Consider the following 14,955-nt stretch of genomic DNA (forward strand, 5'->3'; position numbering starts at 1 on the left):
TCTGCCCTGTGGCCATGCGTGCCACAGATGCAACACTGTGAAGACATAAAAGCACAGGCCCTCGTTACAGTGGGAGCCATGAAACTGGCTCTGGGAGGGCTTGAGCTGGTGGGTCTCAGTGGGATGATCGGGCAACAAGTGTTCTGCCAGCTCCCCTGCTCTGTCCAAACCCTCAAGCATGGTTTGCCAGATGGCTGACAGCAAACTATTCAAGTCTCAGGGCTTGGCCTGAGCCTGGCACCCTCCGTGGCCTTGAAGGTGATATTTGGCCCTCTCTGCAGCCATTCAACTAATATCTGTAAGCCCAACACATCCAGCTACTGCAACACCAGCAAGCACTCTCTTACTCAAAATAAATGAATGAATGGATAGATACATAAGTAAATGAATAAATAAATAAATATCATCGGAGGCTGCTCTGAATAAAGTCAGCCCGGAAACCAGCTCACTGGATTGATGAACAAGGACACGCCCACCTGGCAGTCTCAAGATCAAGGCTCAGGACTCAGCTCTCTTTGGACATGTTCCCTGAGCAAACCATGCCTCCTATTCCCTGAGCAGGTCTGACAAACTGACAGCCAGGGCTACTGGCACCTGCAAACCTCTCTCTTGCTAATGCAAATGTCAAAGTGCACTAAGCCTTCCCCACAGGACTTCACTCTAAGAGATGCTATGCCACTGCTGGAGGTGGGCAGGAGCAGGGGAGTGGTTGGCATTCCCGTATCCTACTCCCAGAGGACCTGGGTGACCCAAGGTGCAGGACCTCAGTCTCGATGAGAGCGGTGGTACTGAGTTTTCACTCATTTTGTTCAGCTTTTCCAAGGAATGATTGACTGGGAATCATCATCGATCCAAGCACGCTGGAGTGGCCTGGCCCAGAGACTTTCAGAGGTAGGTCTCCTCTCAAGCCAGGGTGGGTGTTGGGGAGTGCGAGAACTGCCCAGACGTGCCCCATCTGGGAAAGGGAGGTTGCAATTGGTCCATGCATGGAAGGCAGGAGCACGTTGAGGACCTAAGTCTGCTACAGGCAGGTGCAGACTGGTCTGGAGGCACGAATGGGCACACCTCGCAGCACCACCAAGACCCGACAATCGTCAGCTCGTGCTTCCAATTCATGTCATGCTTACCTTGGTCCTCGGGCCTTCTGCTGCAAGCAAGTCACCAACACCAGTGGACAACAGTGCAATAGGCTCAGGCTGCTGCCATCAGCCCTAGGCATGGCCTGGGGTGTTGGGCCATTCTGTCTGCCCTGTGGCCGTGCGTGCCACAGAAGCAACACTGTAAAGACATAAAAGCACAGGCCCTCGTTACAGTGGGAGCCATGAAACTGGCTCTGGGAGGGCTTGAGCTGGTGGGTCTCAGTGGGATGATCGGGCAACAAGTGTTCTGCCAGCTCCCCTGCTCTGTCCAAACCCTCCAGCATGGTTTGCCAGATGACTGACAGCAAACTATTCAAGTCTCAGGGCTTGGCCTGAGCCTGGCACCATCCGTGGCCTTGAAGGTGATATTTGGCCCTCTCTGCAGCCATTCAACTAATATCTGTAAGAACAACACATCCAGCTACTGCAACACCAGCAAGCACTATCTTACTCAAAATAAATGAATGAATGGATAGATACATAAATAAATGAATAAATAAAGAAATATCATCAGAGGCTGCTCTGAATAAAGTCAGCCCGGAAACCAGCTCACTGGATTGATGAACAAGGACACGCCCAACTGGCAGTCTCAAGATCAAGGCTCAGGACTCAGCTCTCTTTGGACATGTTCCCTGAGCAAACCATGCCTCCTATTCCCTGAGCAGGTCTGACAAACTGACAGCCAGGGCTACTGGCACCTGCAAACCTCTCTCTTGCTAATGCAAATGTCAAAGTGCACTAAGCCTTCCCCACAGGACTTCACTCTAAGAGATGCTATGCCACTGCTGGAGGTGGGCAGGAGCAGGGGAGTGGTTGGCATTCCCGTATCCTACTCCCAGAGGACCTGGGTGACCCAAGGTGCAGGACCTCAGTCTCGATGAGAGCGGTGGTACTGAGTTTTCACTCATTTTGTTCAGCTTTTCCAAGGAATGATTGACTGGGAATCATCATCGATCCAAGCACGCTGGAGTGGCCTGGCCCAGAGACTTTCAGAGGTAGGTCTCCTCTCAAGCCAGGGGGGGTGTTGGGGAGTGCGAGAACTGCCCAGACGTGCCCCATCTGGGAAAGGGAGGTTGCAATTGGTCCATGCATGGAAGGCAGGAGCACCTTGAGGACCTAAGTCTGCTACAGGCAGGTGCAGACTGGTCTGGAGGCACGAATGGGCACACCTCGCAGCACCACCAAGACCCGACAATCGTCAGCTCGTGCTTCCAATTCATGTCATGCTTACCTTGGTCCTCGGGCCTTCTGCTGCAAGTCACCAACACCAGTGGGCAACAGTGCGATAGGCTCAGGCTGCTGCCATCAGTCGTAGGCATGGCCTGGGGTGTTGGGCCATTCTGTCTGCCTTGTGGCCATTGGTGCCACAGATGCAACACTGTGAAGACATAAAAGCACAGGCCCTCGTTACAGTGGGAGCCATGAAACTGGCAATGGGAGGGCTTGGGCTGGTGGGTCTCAGTGGGATGATCGGGCAACAAGTGTTCTGCCAGCTCCCCTGCTCTGTACAAACCCTCCAGCATGGTGTGCCAGATGGCTGACAGCAAACTATTCAAGTCTCAGGGCTTGGCCTGAGCCTGGCACCATCCGTGGCCTTGAAGGTGATATTTGGCCCTCTCTGCAGCCATTCAACTAATATCTGTAAGCCCAACACATCCAGCTACTGCAACACCAGCAAGCACTATCTTACTCAAAATAAATGAATGAATGGATAGATACATAAATAAATGAATAAATAAATAAATATCATCGGAGGCTGCTCTGAATAAAGTCAGCACAGAAACCAGCTCACTGGATTAATGAACAAAGACACGCCCACCTGGAAGTCTCAAGATCAAGGCTCAGGACTCAGCTCTCTTTGGACATGTTCCCTGAGCAAACCATGCCTCCTATTCCCTGAGCAGGTCTGACAAACTGACAGCCAGGGCTACTGGCACCTGCAAACCTCTCTCTTGCTAATGCAAATGTCAAAGTGCACTAAGCCTTCCCCACAGGACTTCACTCTAAGAGATGCTATGCCACTGCTGGAGGTGGGCAGGAGCAGGGGAGTGGTTGGCATTCCCGTATCCTACTCCCAGAGGACCTGGGTGACCCAAGGTGCAGGACCTCAGTCTCGATGAGAGCGGTGGTACTGAGTTTTCACTCATTTTGTTCAGCTTTTCCAAGGAATGATTGACTGGGAATCATCATCGATCCAAGCACGCTGGAGTGGCCTGGCCCAGAGACTTTCAGAGGTAGGTCTCCTCTCAAGCCAGGGTGGGTGTTGGGGAGTGCGAGAACTGCCCAGACGTGCCCCACTGGGAAAGGGAGGTTGCAATTGGTCCATGCATGGAAGGTAGGAGCACCTTGAGGACCTAAGTCTGCTACAGGCAGGTGCAGACTGGTCTGGAGGCACGAATGGGCACACCTCGCAGCACCACCAAGACCCGACAATCGTCAGCTCGTGCTTCCAATTCATGTCATGCTTACCTTGGTCCTCGGGCCTTCTGCTGCGAGTCACCAACACCAGTGGGCAACAGTGCGATAGGCTCAGGCTGCTGCCATCAGTCGTAGGCATGGCCTGGGGTGTTGGGCCATTCTGTCTGCCCTGTGGCCATTGGTGCCACAGATGCAACACTGTTAAGACATAAAAGCACAGGCCCTCGTTACAGTGGGAGCCATGAAACTGGCTCTGGGAGGGCTTGAGCTTGTGGGTCTCAGTGGGATGATCGGGCAACAAGTGTTCTGCCAGCTCCCCTGCTCTGTCCAAACCCTCAAGCATGGTTTGCCAGATGGCTGATAGCAAACTATTCAAGTCTCAGGGCTTGGCCTGAGCCTGGCACCCTCCGTGGCCTTGAAGGTGATATTTTGCCCTCTCTGCAGGCATTCAGCTAAATCTGTAAGCCAACACATCCACCTACTGCAACACCAGCAACACTCTCTTACTCAAAATAAATGAATGAATGAATAGATACATGAATAAATGAATAAATAAATAAATATCATCGGAGGCTGCTCTGAATAAAGTCAGCCCGGAAACCAGCACACTGGATTGATGAACAAGGACACGCCCAACTGGCAGTCTCAAGATCAAGGCTCAGGACTCAGCTCTCTTTGGACATGTTCCCTGAGCAAACCATGCCTCCTATTCCCTGAGCAGGTCTGACAAACTGACAGCCAGGGCTACTGGCACCTGCAAACCTCTCTCTTGCTAATGCAAATGTCAAAGTGCACTAAGCCTTCCCCACAGGACTTCACTCTAAGAGATGCTATGCCACTGCTGGAGGTGGGCAGGAGCAGGGGAGTGGTTGGCATTCCCGTATCCTACTCCCAGAGGACCTGGGTGACCCAAGGTGCAGGACCTCAGTCTCGATGAGAGCGGTGGTACTGAGTTTTCACTCATTTTGTTCAGCTTTTCCAAGGAATGATTGACTGGGAATCATCATCGATCCAAGCACGCTGGAGTGGCCTGGCCCAGAGACTTTCAGAGGTAGGTCTCCTCTCAAGCCAGGGGGGGTGTTGGGGAGTGCGAGAACTGCCCAGACGTGCCCCATCTGGGAAAGGGAGGTTGCAATTGGTCCATGCATGGAAGGCAGGAGCACCTTGAGGACCTAAGTCTGCTACAGGCAGGTGCAGACTGGTCTGGAGGCACGAATGGGCACACCTCGCAGCACCACCAAGACCCGACAATCGTCAGCTCGTGCTTCCAATTCATGTCATGCTTTCCTTGGTCCTCGGGCCTTCTGCTGCAAGCAAGTCACCAACACCAGTGGACAACAGTGCAATAGGCTCAGGCTGCTGCCATCAGCCCTAGGCATGGCCTGGGGTGTTGGGCCATTCTGTCTGCCCTGTGGCCGTGCGTGCCACAGAAGCAACACTGTAAAGACATAAAAGCACAGGCCCTCGTTACAGTGGGAGCCATGAAACTGGCTCTGGGAGGGCTTGAGCTGGTGGGTCTCAGTGGGATGATCGGGCAACAAGTGTTCTGCCAGCTCCCCTGCTCTGTCCAAACCCTCCAGCATGGTTTGCCAGATGACTGACAGCAAACTATTCAAGTCTCAGGGCTTGGCCTGAGCCTGGCACCATCCGTGGCCTTGAAGGTGATATTTGGCCCTCTCTGCAGCCATTCAACTAATATCTGTAAGCCCAACACATCCAGCTACTGCAACACCAGCAAGCACTATCTTACTCAAAATAAATGAATGAATGGATAGATACATAAATAAATGAATAAATAAATAAATATCATCGGAGGCTGCTCTGAATAAAGTCAGCACCGAAACCAGCTCACTGGATTAATGAACAAAGACACGCCCACCTGGAAGTCTCAAGATCAAGGCTCAGGACTCAGCTCTCTTTGGACATGTTCCCTGAGCAAACCATGCCTCCTATTCCCTGAGCAGGTCTGACAAACTGACAGCCAGGGGTACTGGCACCTGCAAACCTCTCTCTTGCTAATGCAAATGTCAAAGTGCACTAAGCCTTCCCCACAGGACTTCACTCTAAGAGATGCTATGCCACTGCTGGAGGTGGGCAGGAGCAGGGGAGTGGTTGGCATTCCCGTATCCTACTCCCAGAGGACCTGGGTGACCCAAGGTGCAGGACCTCAGTCTCGATGAGAGCGGTGGTACTGAGTTTTCACTCATTTTGTTCAGCTTTTCCAAGGAATGATTGACTGGGAATCATCATCAATCCAAGCACGCTGGAGTGGCCTGGCTCAGAGACTTTCAGAGGTAGGTCTCCTCTCAAGCCAGGGTGGGTGTTGGGGAGTGCGAGAACTGCCCAGACGTGCCCCATCTGGGAAAGGGAGGTTGCAATTGGTCCATGCATGGAAGGTAGGAGCACCTTGAGGACCTAAGTCTGCTACAGGCAGGTGCAGACTGGTCTGGAGGCACGAATGGGCACACCTCGCAGCACCACCAAGACCCGACAATCGTCAGCTCGTGCTTCCAATTCATGTCATGCTTACCTTGGTCCTCTGGCCTTCTGCTGCAAGTCACCAACACCAGTGGGCAACAGTGCGATAGGCTCAGGCTGCTGCCATCAGTCGTAGGCATGGCCTGGGGTGTTGGGCCATTCTGTCTGCCCTGTGGCCATTGGTGCCACAGATGCAACACTGTGAAGACATAAAAGCACAGGCCCTCGTTACAGTGGGAGCCATGAAACTGGCTCTGGGAGGGCTTGAGCTGGTGGGTCTCAGTGGGATGATCGGGCAACAAGTGTTCTGCCAGCTCCCCTGCTCTGTCCAAACCCTCAAGCATGGTTTGCCAGATGGCTGATAGCAAACTATTCAAGTCTCAGGGCTTGGCCTGAGCCTGGCACCCTCCGTGGCCTTGAAGGTGATATTTGGCCCTCTCTGCAGCCATTCAACTAATATCTGTAAGACCAACACATCCAGCTACTGCAACACCAGCAAGCACTCTCTTACTCAAAATAAATGAATGAATGGATAGATACATAAGTAAATGAATAAATAAATAAATATCATCGGAGGCTGCTCTGAATAAAGTCGGCCCGGAAACCAGCTCACTGGATTGATGAACAAGGACACGCCCAACTGGCAGTCTCAAGATCAAGGCTCAGGACTCAGCTCTCTTTGGACATGTTCCCTGAGCAAACCATGCCTCCTATTCCCTGAGCAGGTCTGACAAACTGACAGCCAGGGGTACTGGCACCTGCAAACCTCTCTCTTGCTAATGCAAATGTCAAAGTGCACTAAGCCTTCCCCACAGGACTTCACTCTAAGAGATGCTAGCCACTGCTGGAGGTGGGCAGGAGCAGGGGAGTGGTTGGCATTCCCGTATCCTACTCCCAGAGAACCTGGGTGACCCAAGGTGCAGGACCTCAGTCTCGATGAGAGCGGTGGTACTGAGTTTTCACTCATTTTGTTCAGCTTTTCCAAGGAATGATTGACTGGGAATCATCATCGATCCAAGCACGCTGGAGTGGCCTGGCCCAGAGACTTTCAGAGGTAGGTCTCCTCTCAAGCCAGGGTGGGTGTTGGGGAGTGCGAGAACTGCCCAGACGTGCCCCATCTGGGAAAGGGAGGTTGCAATGTGTCCATGTATGGAAGGCAGGAGCACGTTGAGGACCTAAGTCTGCTACAGGCAGGTGCAGACTGGTCTGGAGGCACGAATGGGCACACCTCCCAGCACCACCAAGACCCGACAATCGTCAGCTCGTGCTTCCAATTCATGTCATGCTTACCTTGGTCCTCGGGCCTTCTGCTGCAAGCAAGTCACCAACACCAGTGGACAACAGTGCAATAGGCTCAGGCTGCTGCCATCAGCCCTAGGCATGGCCTGGGGTGTTGGGCCATTCTGTCTGCCCTGTGGCCGTGCGTGCCACAGAAGCAACACTGTAAAGACATAAAAGCACAGGCCCTCGTTACAGTGGGAGCCATGAAACTGGCTCTGGGAGGGCTTGAGCTGGTGGGTCTCAGTGGGATGATCGGGCAACAAGTGTTCTGCCAGCTCCCCTGCTCTGTCCAAACCCTCCAGCATGGTTTGCCAGATGACTGACAGCAAACTATTCAAGTCTCAGGGCTTGGCCTGAGCCTGGCACCATCCGTGGCCTTGAAGGTGATATTTGGCCCTCTCTGCAGCCATTCAACTAATATCTGTAAGCCCAACACATCCAGCTACTGCAACACCAGCAAGCACTATCTTACTCAAAATAAATGAATGAATGGATAGATACATAAATAAATGAATAAATAAATAAATATCATCAGAGGCTGCTCTGAATAAAGTCAGCACAGAAACCAGCTCACTGGATTAATGAACAAAGACACGCCCACCTGGCAGTCTCAAGATCAAGGCTCAGGACTCAGCTCTCTTTGGACATGTTCCCTGAGCAAACCATGCCTCCTATTCCCTGAGCAGGTCTGACAAACTGACAGCCAGGGCTACTGGCACCTGCAAACCTCTCTCTTGCTAATGCAAATGTCAAAGTGCACTAAGCCTTCCCCACAGGACTTCACTCTAAGAGATGCTATGCCACTGCTGGAGGTGGGCAGGAGCAGGGGAGTGGTTGGCATTCCCGTATCCTACTCCCAGAGGACCTGGGTGACCCAAGGTGCAGGACCTCAGTCTCGATGAGAGCGGTGGTACTGAGTTTTCACTCATTTTGTTCAGCTTTTCCAAGGAATGATTGACTGGGAATCATCATCGATCCAAGCACGCTGGAGTGGCCTGGCCCAGAGACTTTCAGAGGTAGGTCTCCTCTCAAGCCAGGGTGGGTGTTGGGGAGTGCGAGAACTGCCCAGACGTGCCCCATCTGGGAAAGGGAGGTTGCAATGGGTTCATGCATGGAAGGCAGGAGCACCTTGGGAACCTAAGTCTGCTACAGGCAGGTGCAGACTGGTCTGGAGGCACGAATGGGCACACCTCGCAGCACCACCAAGACCCGACAATCTTGAGCACGTGCTTGCAATTCATGTCATGCTTACCTTGGTCCGCGGGCCTTCTGCTGCAAGTCACCAACACCAGTCGGCAACAGTGCGATAGGCTCAGGCTGCTGCCATCAGCCGTAGGCATGGCCTGGGGTGTTGGGCCATTCTGTCTGCCCTGTGGCCATGCGTGCCACAGATGCAACACTGTGAAGACATAAAAGCACACGCCCTCGTTACAGTGGGAGGTAGGAAACTGGCTCTGGGAGGGCTTGAGCTGGTGGGTCTCAGTGGGATGATCGGGCAACAAGTGTTCTGCCAGCTCCCCTGCTCTGTCCAAACCCTCAAGCATGGTTTGCCAGATGGCTGACAGCAAAATATTCAAGTCTCAGGGCTTGGCCTGTGCCTGGCACCATCCGTGGCCTTGAAGGTGATATTTGGAACTCTCTGCAGGAATTCAAATAATATCTGTCTGCCCAACACATCCAGCTACTGCAACATTAGCAAGGACTCTCTTGCTCAAAATGAATAAATAAATAAATTAAAAAATAAATAAATAAATAAATAAATATATAAATGAATAAATATCTATCATCGGAGGCTGCTCTGTATTATGTCAGGGAGGAAACCAGCTCACTGGATTCACTAACAAGGGCATGCTCACCTGGAAGTCTCAAGCTCAGGACTAAGGACTCAGCTCTCTTTGGACATGTTCCCTGAGTATACTCCACCTCCTATTCCCTGAGCATGTCTGACAAACTGACAGCCAGGGCTACTGGCACCTGCAAACCTCTCTCTTGCAAATGCAAATGTAAAAGTGCACCACCCTTCCCCACAGGACTTCACTCTAAGGATGCTATGCCACTGCTGGCGGTGGGCAGGTGCAGGGGAGTGGTTGGCATTCCCTTATCCTACTCCCAGTGGACCTGGGTGACCCAAGGTGCAGGACCTCAGTCTCGATGAGAGCGGTGGTACTGAGTTTTCACTCATTTTGTTCAGCTTTTCCAAGGAATGATTGACTGGGAATCATCATCGATCCAAGCACGCTGGAGTGGTCTGGCCCAGAGACTTTCAGAGGTAGGTCTCCTCTCAAGCCAGGGTGGGTGTTGGGGTGTGCGAGAACTGCCCAGACGTGCCCCATCTGGGAAAGTTAGGTTGCAATGGGTCCATGCATGGAAGGCGGGAGCACCTTGAGGACCAACGTCTGCTACAGGCAGGTGCAGACTGGTCTGGAGGCACGAATGGGCACACCTCGCAGAACCACCAAGACCTGACAATCGTCAGCTCGTGCTTCCAATTCATGTCATGCTTACCTGGGTCCTCGGGCCTTCTGCTGCAAACAAGTCACCAACACCAGTGGGCAACAGTGCGATAGGCTCAGGCTGTTGCCATCAGCCCTAGGCATGGCCTGGGGTGTTGGGCCATTCTGTCTGACCTGTGGCCATAGGTGCCACAGATGCAACACTATGAAGACATAAAAGTACAGGCCCTCGTTACAGTGGGAGCCATGAAACTGGCTCTGGCAGGGCTTGAGCTGGTGGGTCTCAGTGGGATGATCGGGCAACAAGTGTTCTGCCAGCTCCCCTGCTCTGTCCAAACCCTCAAGCATGGTTTGCCAAATGGCTGACAGCAAACTATTCAAGTCTCAGGGCTTGGCCTGTGCCTGGCACCATCCATGGCCTTGAAGGTGATATTTGGGACTCTCTGCAGGAATTCAAATAATATCTGTCTGCACAACACATTCAGCTACTGCAACATTAGCAAGGACTCTCTTGCTCAAAATGAATAAATAAATAAATACATAAATATATATATTAATAAATAAATATCTACCATCGGAGTCTGCTCTGAATAATGTCAGCCAGGAAACCAGCTCACTGGATTCACTAACAAGGGCATGCCCACCTGGAAGTCTCAAGCTCAGGACAAAGGACTCAGCTCTCTTTGGACATGTTCCCTGAGTATACTCCACCTCCTATTCCCTCAGCAGGTCTGAGAAACTGACAGCCAGGGCAACTGACTCCTGCAAACCTCTCTCTTGCTAATTCAAAGGGTCAAAGTGTACTAAAGCTTCCCCACAGGATTTCACTCTAGAAGTTGCTAGGCCACTTTTGGAGAAGGGCAGGAGCAGTGGAGTGGTTGGCAAGCCCGTATCCTGCTCCAAGAGGACATGGGTGACCCAAGGTGCAGGACCTCAGTCTCGATGAGAGCGGTGGTACTGAGTTTTCACTCATTTTGTTCAGATTTCCAAGGCATGTTTGACTTTGAATCATCATCGATCCAAGCATGCTGGAGTGGCCTGGCCAAGAGACTTTCAGAGGTAGGTCTCCTCTGAAGCCAGTGTGGGTGTTGGGGAGTGCTAGAACTGCCGAGACGTGTCCCATCTGGGAAAGGGAGCTTGCAATGGGTCCATGCATGGAAGGCGGGAGCACCTTGAGGACCTAAGTCTGCTACAGGCAGGTGCAGACTGGTCTTGAGGCACGAATGGGCACACCTCGCAGCACAACCAAGAACCCAGTATAGTCAACTCATGTTGCCAATTCATGTAATGCGTACCTTGCTCCTCTGGCTTTCTGTTGCAAGTCACGAACACCAGTGGACAACAGTGCAATAGGCTCAGGCTGCTGCCATCAGCCGTAGGCATGGCCTGGGGTGTTGGGCCATTCTCTCTGCCCTTTGGCCTTGCGTGCCACAGATGCAACACTGTGAAGACATAAAAGCACAGGCCCTCGTTACAGTGGGAGCCATGAAACTGGCTCTGGGTTGGCTTGGGCTGGTGTGTCTCAGTGGGATGATCGGGCAACAAGTGTTCTGCCAACTCCCCTGCTCTGCCCAAACCCTCCAGCGAGGTTTGCCAGATGGCTGAGAGGAAACTATTCAAGTCTCAGGGCTTGGCCTGTGCCTGGCACCATCCGTGGCCTTGAAGGTGATATTTGGAACTCTCTGCAGGAATTCAGATAATATCTGTCAGCCCAACACATCCAGCTACTGCAACATAAGCAAGGAATCTTTTGCTCAAACTGAATAAATAAATAAATAAATACCATCGGAGGCTGCTCTGAATAATGTCAGCCAGGAAACCAGCTCACTGGATTCACTAACAAGGGCATGCCCACCTGGAAGTCTCAAGCTCAGGACTAAGGACTCAGCTCTCTTTGGACATGTTCCCTGAGTATACTCCACCTCCTATTCCCTCAGCAGGTCTGACAAACTGACAGCCAGGGCAACTGACTCCTGCAAACCTCTCTCTTGCTAATTCAAAGGGTCAAAGTGTACTAAACCTTCCGCACAGGACTTCACTCTAGGAGGTGCCAGGCCACTTTTTTAGGAGGGCTGGAGCATGGGAGAGTTTGGCAAGCCCATATCCTTCTCCCAGAGCACATGGGGGACCCAAGGTGCAGGACCTCAGTCTCGATGAGAGTGGTGGTATTGAGTTTTCACTCATATTGTTCAGATTTCCAAGGAATGATTGACTGGGAATCATCATTGATCCAAGCACGCTGGAGTGGCTTGGCCCAGAGACTTTCAGATGTAGGTGTCCTCTCAAGCCAGGGTGGGTGTTGGGGAGTGTGAGAACTGCCCAGACATGCCCCATCTGGGAAAGGGAGTTTGCAATGGGTCCATGCATGGAAGGCGGGAGCACCTTGAGGACCTAAGTCTGCTACAGGCAGGTGCAGACTGGTCTTGAGGCACGAATGGGCACACCTCCCAGCACAACCAAGACCCGGCTATAGTCAACTCATGTTGCCAATTCATGTCATGCGTACCTTGCTCCTCTGGCCTTCTGCTGCAAGTCACCAACACCAGTGGACAACAGTGCAATAGGCTCAGGCTGCTGCCATCAGCCGTAGGCATGGCCTGGGTTGTTGGGCCATTCTCTCTCCCCTGTGGCCATGCGTGCCACAGATGCAACAGTGTGAAGACATAAAAGCACAGGCCCTCGTTACAGTGGGAGCCATGAAACTGGCAATGGGAGGGCTTGGGCTGGTGGGTCTCAGTGGGATGATCGGGCAACAAGTGTTCGGCCAGCTCCCCTGCTCTGCCCAAACCCTCAAGCATGGTTTTCCAGATGGCTGACAGGAAACTATTCAAGTCTCAGGGCTTGGCCTGTGCCTGGCACCATCCGTGGCCTTGAAGGTGATATTTGGAACTCTCTGCAGGAATTCAAATAATATCTGTCCGCCCAAAACATCCAGCTACTGCAACATTAGCAAGGACTCTCTTGCTCAAACTGAATAAATAAATAAATACATAAATATATATATTAATAAATAAATATCTACCATCGCAGTCTGCTCTGAATAATGTCAGCCAGGAAACCAGCTCACTGGATTCACTAACAAGGGCATGCCCACCTGGAAGTCTCAAGCTCAGGACTAAGGACTCAGCTCTCTTTGGACATGTTCCCTGAGTATACTCCACCTCCTATTCCCTCAGCAGGTCTGACAAACTGACAGCCATGGCAACAGGCATATGCAAACCTCTCTCTTGCTAATTCAAATGGTCAAAGTGTACTAAACCTTTCGCACAGGACTTCACTCTAGGCGTTGCTAGGCCACTTTTGGAGGAGGGCAGGAGCAGGGGAGTGGTTGGCAAGCCCGTATCCTACTCCCAGAGGACATGGGTGACCCAAGGTGCAGGACCTCAGTCTCGATGAGAGCGGTGGTATTGAGTTTTCACTCATTTTGTTCAGATTTCCAAGGAATGATTGACTGGGAATCATCATTGATCCAAGCACGCTGGAGTGGCTTGGCCCAGAGACTTTCAGATGTAGGTGTCCTCTCAAGCCAGGGTGGGTGTTGGGGAGTGTGAGAACTGCCCAGACATGCCCCATCTGGGAAAGGGAGTTTGCAATGGGTCCATGCATGGAAGGCGGGAGCACCTTGAGGACCTAAGTCTGCTACAGGCAGGTGCAGACTGGTCTTGAGGCACGAATGGGCACACCTCCCAGCACAACCAAGACCCGGCTATAGTCAACTCATGTTGCCAATTCATGTCATGCGTACCTTGCTCCTCTGGCCTTCTGCTGCAAGTCACCAACACCAGTGGACAACAGTGCAATAGGCTCAGGCTGCTGCCATCAGCCGTAGGCATGGCCTGGGTTGTTGGGCCATTCTCTCTCCCCTGTGGCCATGCGTGCCACAGATGCAACAGTGTGAAGACATAAAAGCACAGGCCCTCGTTACAGTGGGAGCCATGAAACTGGCAATGGGAGGGCTTGGGCTGGTGGGTCTCAGTGGGATGATCGGGCAACAAGTGTTCGGCCAGCTCCCCTGCTCTGCCCAAACCCTCAAGCATGGTTTTCCAGATGGCTGACAGGAAACTATTCAAGTCTCAGGGCTTGGCCTGTGCCTGGCACCATCCGTGGCCTTGAAGGTGATATTTGGAACTCTCTGCAGGAATTCAAATAATATCTGTCCGCCCAAAACATCCAGCTACTGCAACATTAGCAAGGACTCTCTTGCTCAAACTGAATAAATAAATAAATACATAAATATATATATTAATAAATAAATATCTACCATCGCAGTCTGCTCTGAATAATGTCAGCCAGGAAACCAGCTCACTGGATTCACTAACAAGGGCATGCCCACCTGGAAGTCTCAAGCTCAGGACTAAGGACTCAGCTCTCTTTGGACATGTTCCCTGAGTATACTCCACCTCCTATTCCCTCAGCAGGTCTGACAAACTGACAGCCATGGCAACAGGCATATGCAAACCTCTCTCTTGCTAATTCAAATGGTCAAAGTGTACTAAACCTTTCGCACAGGACTTCACTCTAGGCGTTGCTAGGCCACTTTTGGAGGAGGGCAGGAGCAGGGGAGTGGTTGGCAAGCCCGTATCCTACTCCCAGAGGACATGGGTGACCCAAGGTGCAGGACCTCAGTCTCGATGAGAGCGGTGGTATTGAGTTTTCACTCATTTTGTTCAGATTTCCAAGGAATGATTGACTGGGAATCATCATTGATCCAAGCACGCTGGAGTGGCTTGGCCCAGAGACTTTCAGATGTAGGTGTCCTCTCAAGCCAGGGTGGGTGTTGGGGAGTGTGAGAACTGCCCAGACATGCCCCATCTGGGAAAGGGAGTTTGCAATGGGTCCATGCATGGAAGGCGGGAGCACCTTGAGGACCTAAGTCTGCTACAGGCAGGTGCAGACTGGTCTTGAGGCACGAATGGGCACACCTCCCAGCACAACCAAGACCCGGCTATAGTCAACTCATGTTGCCAATTCATGTCATGCGTACCTTGCTCCTCTGGCCTTCTGCTGCAAGTCACCAACACCAGTGGACAACAGTGCAATAGGCTCAGGCTGCTGCCATCAGCCGTAGGCATGGCCTGGGTTGTTGGGCCATTCTCTCTCCCCTGTGGCCATGCGTGCCACAGATGCAACAGTGTGAAGACATAAAAGCACAGGCCCTCGTTACAGTGGGAGCCATGAAACTGGCA

General features: G+C 52.1%; 12 non-coding genes across 12 annotated transcripts; all 12 read right to left on the reverse strand.

Moving 5' to 3' along the window:
* Positions 1 to 759: 759 nt before the first annotated feature.
* Positions 760 to 853, reverse strand: LOC121454695. Its single transcript, XR_005975310.1, has one exon. It is a non-coding gene; the product is annotated as a small nucleolar RNA SNORD116 (small nucleolar RNA).
* A 1,149-nt stretch (positions 854 to 2,002) lies between these two features.
* LOC121454701 lies at positions 2,003 to 2,096 on the reverse strand. The gene has a single exon (XR_005975312.1). It is a non-coding gene; the product is annotated as a small nucleolar RNA SNORD116 (small nucleolar RNA).
* A 1,145-nt stretch (positions 2,097 to 3,241) lies between these two features.
* Positions 3,242 to 3,335, reverse strand: LOC121454706. The gene has a single exon (XR_005975313.1). It is a non-coding gene; the product is annotated as a small nucleolar RNA SNORD116 (small nucleolar RNA).
* A 1,141-nt stretch (positions 3,336 to 4,476) lies between these two features.
* On the reverse strand, positions 4,477 to 4,570 carry LOC121454713. Its single transcript, XR_005975314.1, has one exon. It is a non-coding gene; the product is annotated as a small nucleolar RNA SNORD116 (small nucleolar RNA).
* A 1,149-nt stretch (positions 4,571 to 5,719) lies between these two features.
* Positions 5,720 to 5,813, reverse strand: LOC121454804. The gene has a single exon (XR_005975327.1). It is a non-coding gene; the product is annotated as a small nucleolar RNA SNORD116 (small nucleolar RNA).
* A 1,144-nt stretch (positions 5,814 to 6,957) lies between these two features.
* On the reverse strand, positions 6,958 to 7,051 carry LOC121454721. Its single transcript, XR_005975315.1, has one exon. It is a non-coding gene; the product is annotated as a small nucleolar RNA SNORD116 (small nucleolar RNA).
* Positions 7,052 to 8,200: 1,149 nt separating this feature from the next.
* LOC121454729 lies at positions 8,201 to 8,294 on the reverse strand. Its single transcript, XR_005975316.1, has one exon. It is a non-coding gene; the product is annotated as a small nucleolar RNA SNORD116 (small nucleolar RNA).
* Positions 8,295 to 9,453: 1,159 nt separating this feature from the next.
* On the reverse strand, positions 9,454 to 9,547 carry LOC121454736. Its single transcript, XR_005975317.1, has one exon. It is a non-coding gene; the product is annotated as a small nucleolar RNA SNORD116 (small nucleolar RNA).
* A 1,150-nt stretch (positions 9,548 to 10,697) lies between these two features.
* On the reverse strand, positions 10,698 to 10,790 carry LOC121454902. The gene has a single exon (XR_005975375.1). It is a non-coding gene; the product is annotated as a small nucleolar RNA SNORD116 (small nucleolar RNA).
* Positions 10,791 to 11,908: 1,118 nt separating this feature from the next.
* On the reverse strand, positions 11,909 to 12,001 carry LOC121454782. The gene has a single exon (XR_005975323.1). It is a non-coding gene; the product is annotated as a small nucleolar RNA SNORD116 (small nucleolar RNA).
* A 1,146-nt stretch (positions 12,002 to 13,147) lies between these two features.
* LOC121453969 lies at positions 13,148 to 13,240 on the reverse strand. The gene has a single exon (XR_005975134.1). It is a non-coding gene; the product is annotated as a small nucleolar RNA SNORD116 (small nucleolar RNA).
* A 1,146-nt stretch (positions 13,241 to 14,386) lies between these two features.
* Positions 14,387 to 14,479, reverse strand: LOC121453970. Its single transcript, XR_005975135.1, has one exon. It is a non-coding gene; the product is annotated as a small nucleolar RNA SNORD116 (small nucleolar RNA).
* Positions 14,480 to 14,955: the final 476 nt, after the last annotated feature.

The sequence above is a fragment of the Microtus oregoni genome, unplaced genomic scaffold, assembly GCF_018167655.1.
Source record: "Microtus oregoni isolate MIOR12 unplaced genomic scaffold, Mior012 000000F_ref0000247, whole genome shotgun sequence".
Classification (NCBI taxonomy): Eukaryota; Metazoa; Chordata; class Mammalia; order Rodentia; family Cricetidae; genus Microtus; species Microtus oregoni.